The following is a 7,218-nucleotide window of genomic DNA, read 5'->3' as shown; positions in this document are numbered from 1 at the left end:
AATATACATATCTAGTATGGTTTAACCTATTTAGTAGAATATCAATAGAGTTTAACAAGTTCTAATATGATTCTAAACAGATTTTAATAAGCTATATTGTTGATCTAAAATTTGTAATATTCTGTGTGTCGGCAAATTTAAATCAAGTCCCACATCTAATGCATTAGATTAGATACCTGAAAGTTAGAATAGTTTGTGAACATAGAGAGACTTAATAAAGAGTAATGAAATACAAGTTTGAAGAAGATTTATGGTTTTTCAATTAACATGATTTATGATGGAACATTATGACGTTGTTCGATCCAAGTAATCAAGCTCACGTAGTTAAAAGCTTTATTGTTATTGTTGTATACTAATGTGATATTATATTTTATTTAATAAATTAAAATTTGTTAATAGCTTGCAATTTCCAATTTTAATAAATGTGTAAAAAGAGTTACGATTGGGGAAGATGAATGAAGTATTCTCTCATAGGTTTTAGTTACTTCCAATCTTCTTGGATCGTCTCTCCAACATTCGTGGAACATCTATCTCCAACATTCGTGGAACATCTTAGATTAAATAACGGACACCAAGTCCTTCGTCCCATGGAGTTTCTTGAAGACATTGTGCAAGACAATGGGCCAGCCCCACCAGCCCCTTCGACACCGGTTAAGAAATCTTTTGCCCAGGCTTTGAAGAATTCGTGCAACGTTGTAGTGTCTTAGCTCCATCAAAGAAGTTTTTTTGAAGACAAAGAAGTTTTGTTTTTTCACTATAAAAAAGTAACATTAGATATCAAGTGAAGCGCATTAAAGGCACAATATTTCTTTTGTAGGTAAAAAGTCCACACATAAAGTCAAAAACATAAGATAGCATATCAAGACATATCTAGTAAAGTTTGTAACTCTTATAAAGGGAAAAGGAGAGTTGACTTCAAAGAGTTTAACCACTCATATTCAATATACATATCTAGTATGGTTTAACCTATTTAGTAGAATATCAATAGAGTTTAACAAGTTCTAATATGATTCTAAAAAGATTTTAATAAGCTATATTGTTGATCTAAAATTTGTAATATTCTGGGTGTGGGCAAATTTAAATCAAGTCCCACATCTAATGCATTAGATTAGATACCTGAAAGTTAGAATAGTTTGTGAACCTAGAGAGATTTAATAAAGAGTATAGAAATACAAGTTTGAAGAAGATTTATGGTTTTTCAATTAACATGATTTATGATGAAACATTATAACGTCGTTCGACCCAAGTAATCAAGCTCAAGTAGTTAAAAGCTTTATTGTTATTGTTGTATACTAATGTGATATTATATTTTATTTAATAAATTAAAATTTGTTAATAGCTTGCAATTTCCAATTTTAATAAATGTGTAAAAAGAGTTACGATTGGGGAAGATGAATGAAGTATTCTCTCCTAGGTTTTAGTTACTTCCAATCTTCTTGGATCGTCTCTCCAACATTCGTGGAACATCTATCTCCAACATTCATGGAACATCTTAGATTAAATCATGAACACCAAGTCCTTCGTCCCATGGAGCTTTCTTGAAGACATTGTGCAAGACAATGGGCAAGCCCCACCAGCCCCTTCGACACCGGTTAAGAAATCTTTTGCCCAGGCTTTGAAGAATTCGTGCAACGTTGTAGTGTCTCAGCTCCATCAATCCTGCATAAAGGGAGATGCAATTGCAATCAAAATCCCCGAGGAGGACTATCAAGCTAGCCTACAAAGGTGTAAAAATCATCTACATGGTAGACTTATCCTTTCCAAAGGGGACTCCCCCATTAAATTTACAGATCTAAAAGCTAATCTTGGCTCTATATGGAGTATGATTGGAAAATGGAATATGATCTCTCTTGGAAGGGGTTTCTATGAGTTTTCATTCTCCTCGGTTGATGATATAAGGAGTTTATGCTCCATTGGGTCGTGGCATCTAAATCCTGGTTTTCTAAGACTCTTTTTATGTTCTCAAGACTTCAACCCCTCTTTGCAGAAGCAATCTTACACTCAGTGTTAGGTCAAAATCCAGGGCCTTCCTCAAGAATATTGGAGCCCAAGGATCATCTTATCAATAGCCGGTGGAATAGGCACTCCAATTTCTCTGGATGATGCAACTAATAACAGAACTTATGGTCATTTTTCTAAAGTTCTAGTTGAAATCAATTTGAAATCTTAGCTTCCTGACCAAATTTTGGTGGAACGAGAAGGATTTGTTTTTTTTGTCAACTTGGAATATGAAAATCTCCCTGAGTATTGCAAGGATTGTGAAGCAATAGGTCACATGATCTCCAATTATAGGAGAGTGAACAAGAAAGAGTCCACTGAGGAAGTTCCTAAAGTAAGGAAAAATAGCCCCGTTGCTAAAGATCCCCTTTGGAAGAGCCTAATGACTTGGTCATAGGCTTGGAATTTCATAACAAAGACCTTAATCTTGATAACTTGGAAAAGTTGATTCTATCTCCTGATATGGAGTCTAATGTTGCCTAAGAGGAAGAGAAAATGGAGGACTCTAGAGTGGAAGACTCCTTTGTTGAGGCTCCTACTCATAGAGTGCCTGATTCAAACCCAGTGAACATCACTATCCAACATGATGCAGAAATTGAAAATCAGGCAGTCATCCATGATATGAGGATAGTTGGAAGACTGGGCTGAGGATGATACAGAAGATCATATAGAAGAAGGATCATTTACTTCATTCCTATCTAAATCTCAGGAAAATGGATTGAAAATAAGATTCACTTTGAGAAAATTCACTATACCCGTAAAGGTGGTTATCTCAATTCTGATCAATGAAAGTACTTTATTGGAATTATAGGGGGATAGGTAATCCTAAAACTAAATTAGTTTTGAAATGTATTTGTACTTCCAATAGCCTGATCTGGTTTTTATTGCTGAACCTATGATTGTTATGGGGGATGTTAATAACATGTTTTGGTCTGAGTTGAATCTCAAGTTGTTTGCCTACAATGATAGAGGTTCCTTATTGCCTAATCTTTGGGGTCTCTATAATAAGAACTTAAATCCTTCTGTGATTTCTTCATCTAATCAGTTCATTGCTTTATCTCTACCTATTGAAAATAAGGTTGTGCACCTCTGTTATGTTTATGCTCATAGTCACTACATTCAGATAAGGTTTCTTTGGGAGGATATCAATAATGTAATGAGGCAAACAATTGGTCCTTGGAACTGCATAGGGGATTTTAATGTTGTGCTGGGTTCTAATGAATGCAGTGGGCCTAGGCTCCCCTGTTCTACTCCCTCTAAGGATTTTCTTTCCTTTATTGAGGAGGCCAATTTGGTTCATCTGGTTACTCTAGGAGCTGAATTTACATGGTCTAATCAAAGAAGAGGTTCAACTCTCACATAAATAAGTCTTGATAGAAGCTTGTGTAATAATGAGTGGCTATCAGCTTGGAACATAGTCTCTTGTTGCACTCTTCCTAGGATATCCTCGGATCATCACCCTATTCTCCTTTGTTCCAGTTCTTCTGTGGTCAAAAGAATAATTCCTTTCAGATTCTTAAAAATGTGGATGAAGCATCCTGACTGCTCAAGGGTGATTGAGGAAGCTTGGAAAGAGGAAATTGTTGGCCGCCTAATGTTTATCCTGTCTGAGAAGCTAAAAAGGCTTAAGGTTAAGCTAAAAAACTGGAACTGGAATGTTTTTGTCAACATACATCACAGAGTTCAAGAGGCTCTGTCCGATGTGCAAAATATTCAGTCTTGCATCAATAATGATGGGCCTAATGAGGATTTACGTGATCAAGAGGGCATTGCTCAACTCAATCTGCTGAAGGCTTTGAACATGGAAGAAGATTTTTGGAAAGAAAAGTCTAGAATCAACTGGCATATGAGTGGTGATAGAAACACAAGCTTCTTTCACAAAATTACTAAAATCAGGCAAGTCTCTAAGTCCATGATAGTGCTTAAAGATGGTGATAGAATCATATCAAATCAGGATGAATTAGCCACTAATACTCTGGATTACTTCACTAATTTGTTTGCTACTCCTAATGATTATTCTCCTTATCATTTGATTCAGGAAGTCATTCCTAAGCTTGTGCTCCCTCATGAAAGCCTCAACCTCATTAGCATACCTTATGAGGAGGAAATTAGAGCTACTGTTTATTCTCTCAATGGTGAGGGGGCCCCTGGCCCTGATGGTTTTGGAGGGAGTTTCTATCAAAGCTATTGGAACACAATTAGTAAGGATGTTTGTTCTTCTATCCAACAATTCTTCTCTCAAGGTTGGTTGTTGCCTAACCTGAATTTGAACAGTGTGATTTTGATTCCTAAGTTTTCTAATACTGACAAAATTGAAGAATTTAGGCCCATTGCTCTTGCTAACTTCCAATTCAAGATCATCACTAAGGTTTTAGCAGACAGATTATCCTACATTGCTTCTAGGATAATTTCTCCTCAGCAAAAAGGTTTCATTATGGATAGAAATATTGCTGATTGTATTTGCACTGCATCTGAAGCTATTAATCTTCTGGTTTACAAATGTTTTGGTGGCAATTTTAGCAATCAAGCTTGATGTTAGGAAAGTTTTTGACACCATGGACTGGAATTTTTTTGATGCAAACTCTAAAGGCTTTTGGTTTTCATGATCAATTCATCCATTGGATCAAGGTTATCCTGCATTCAGCTAGGCTCTCCATCAATGTGAATGGCCAAAGTCTTGGTTTCTTCAAGTGTTCTAGGGGTGTGAGGAAGGGGGATCCTCTTTCTCCTTTTCTCTTTTTCTTAGCTAAAGATGTGTTGAGTAGGGGTATCTCTAATCTGGTGGCTAACAATAAACTTAGTACCATCTCTAGTCCTAATGGTCTTAGCACCCATAGTCATATGTTGTATGCAGATGATATTCTTATTTTTTTGCAAAGGAATCAAGAGAGAGTTACTTGATTTAAGACAACTAATCAATGACTATGCTCAAGCTTCAAGATAATTCATAAATCCTAGTAAGTGCAAATTCTATTCTCCTAGTAATTGCAAATCTCTCCTCCTATTTGGGTTTTAATGCTGGTTCTCTCCCTTTCACTTACTTGGGGGTCCCTCTCTTCAAAGGGAAGCCTAGAAAGATTCACTTGCAACCTATTGCTGACAGAATCCTAAGTAAACTCTCCAAATGGAAAGGTCATTCATTATCAATCATGGGCAGAGTGGCATTGGTTAAATCTGTTATCCACAACATGTTAGTCTTCAATTTTCATATTTATGCTTGGCCTATTCAATTGCTAAAGAACTTGGATTCTTGCATCAGGAACTTTATTTGGTCAGGGGATACAAATACTAGAATACTGGTCATTGTGTCTTGGTCTCAAGTTTGCTCTCCAACAAATATTGGAGGCCTTGGTATTAGATTCTTAAGGAGGCTAAACAAAGCTGCTCTCACTAAACCTGCTTGGGATATGATGAGTTCTAATAAGGATTTGGTTGTCCTATACAGAAATAGATTTGTCCATGCTAATAATCCTTCTACTAGATACTTCAAGTCATCCATATGGCTAGGCATTAGGATGAATTGGTATGTTGATTTTGATAACTCTATCTGGATCATAGGGAAGGGGCACAACATTACTTAATGGAAGTACAACTGGTTGGGAGTACACTTGGTGGAACTTTTGAATATCCCTTAAGATTGGCACTGTCTTTTAAAAGCAAAAATTTCAGACGTCCTCCACAATTCATCTTAGTTTCTCCTAGGATGTTGGTGGATCATTTTCCTTTTCTGCTTGATCAAATAGCCCCAACCAATGCATCTGGTGGTCAGGATTTGCTATGTTGGAAACACTCTTCTGATGGATTTCTCACTTTTAAGGAGGCTTACAAATGTCTTTCTCCAGCCTCCAATCCTATAAATTGGTACATCACAATTTGGTCAATGGCCATCCCTCCTTCAAAGTCCTTTGTAATTTGGAGATTAATCAACAACAAAATGCCTTGTGATGACAACTTGCAAAGGAGAGATTACAACATGGTTTCAATGTGCAGTCTTTGTTGAGTATCAGATGAAACATCTCCTCATCTTTTTCTGAATTTCTCTTTCATCCTTTGTAACACCGTGAATTTTCTGTGTATGTTTTATTAATTATTTATTTTAACAACGATTAATTTTAGAAATTAATCAGCATTAAATTAGACTAAACCTTAGTTGAGTGTTAGTCTTTTTTTTCCTATTTTGTGGTAATTTTTTGTACTTTTCTTGACGGAAAGTTTTTGAGCTACGGTTGGGCCCAAATTCGCTCGATTTCGGCCCAATAACATATTTTTAAGTTCTGTAGCTCGGAGTCGAATTCCGATTGCGCTATTGGCTTCGAAATATTATTTTGAGTCAAGATAGACATCAAGTTTATACATAACGCATTTCTAATTATTTTTCACTCCGAATTATGTGTTTCGAAGTTCTAACCGTAAACCGAAATCGGGAGATTTTTATTATCCGACCGGGTATTAGCCGACAATACTCAGGAATGGTTTAATCGAGAATGTGTCATCGAAAAGGTCACATCATTTTCATGTAAGAAGCTTGCTTGTTAAACAAGCAAAAGTACATATTCTCTTACACAAAATCCCCTCAATCACTCAACAAAATCCCCTAAATCACTCAACAAATCTTCTCATTCCACCACCATTAGACACATCACATATGCTAGTCCAAATCTACTTACTTTGCATTAAATTTTATGATTTTATGAGGGTGAAGCTCTCCTATAAATACCTCACCCCATTCTCTCATTTTTACACTAAATTTCCTATACAAACTAAAGTAGTCTTTTATTTTCTCTTCTTCTCTTACTTCATAGAAAGTTATGAGATTTTATTATGTTGTTCATAAAGTAGAGTTTATATTTGTTCTTTAAGTATTTTATGAAGGCATAACTAAAGGGGATGATAATAAAATCATATGAACCTTTATGTAGTTTTTGACCTTTGTAAATCTTGAAATTTCTTCCTTGTTCTTAGATGGAAAAACTATATCTTTGGACAAGGTTAGATCAGTTATTTGTTTGGAAATATTAGAAATTATTGTTAGTATTTGAATATGTTTTAATGTGATGATTTTAACATCAAAGGAACCTTTAATGTGTTTAGGAAAAGATTTGTATTTTATTCTCGAAAGTTTATGATGTTGATGCGTTGTTGTTGAAAATGTTTCATTTTTAGAAAGTATTGTGTTTAAAAATGGTTTAGCATATTTTACTCTTTGATTTCCAAGTTAAA

At 35.4% G+C, this 7,218-nt stretch overlaps 1 long non-coding RNA gene across 1 annotated transcript in view; it reads left to right on the top strand.

Moving 5' to 3' along the window:
- LOC109336330 overlaps positions 1-7,218 on the top strand; it is a 17,006-nt gene that overhangs the window by 5,763 nt on the left and 4,025 nt on the right. Inside the window, exon 2 of the long non-coding RNA XR_002106335.1 lies at positions 5,989-5,993. This is a non-coding gene — a long non-coding RNA (uncharacterized LOC109336330). The remainder of the gene's footprint in view (positions 1-5,988; positions 5,994-7,218) is intronic.

This window comes from Lupinus angustifolius, chromosome LG02 (assembly GCF_001865875.1).
Source record: "Lupinus angustifolius cultivar Tanjil chromosome LG02, LupAngTanjil_v1.0, whole genome shotgun sequence".
Classification (NCBI taxonomy): domain Eukaryota; kingdom Viridiplantae; phylum Streptophyta; class Magnoliopsida; order Fabales; family Fabaceae; genus Lupinus; species Lupinus angustifolius.
Note: the sequence above shows the minus strand (reverse complement) of the source record. Positions and strands in the feature narration are given on the sequence as shown.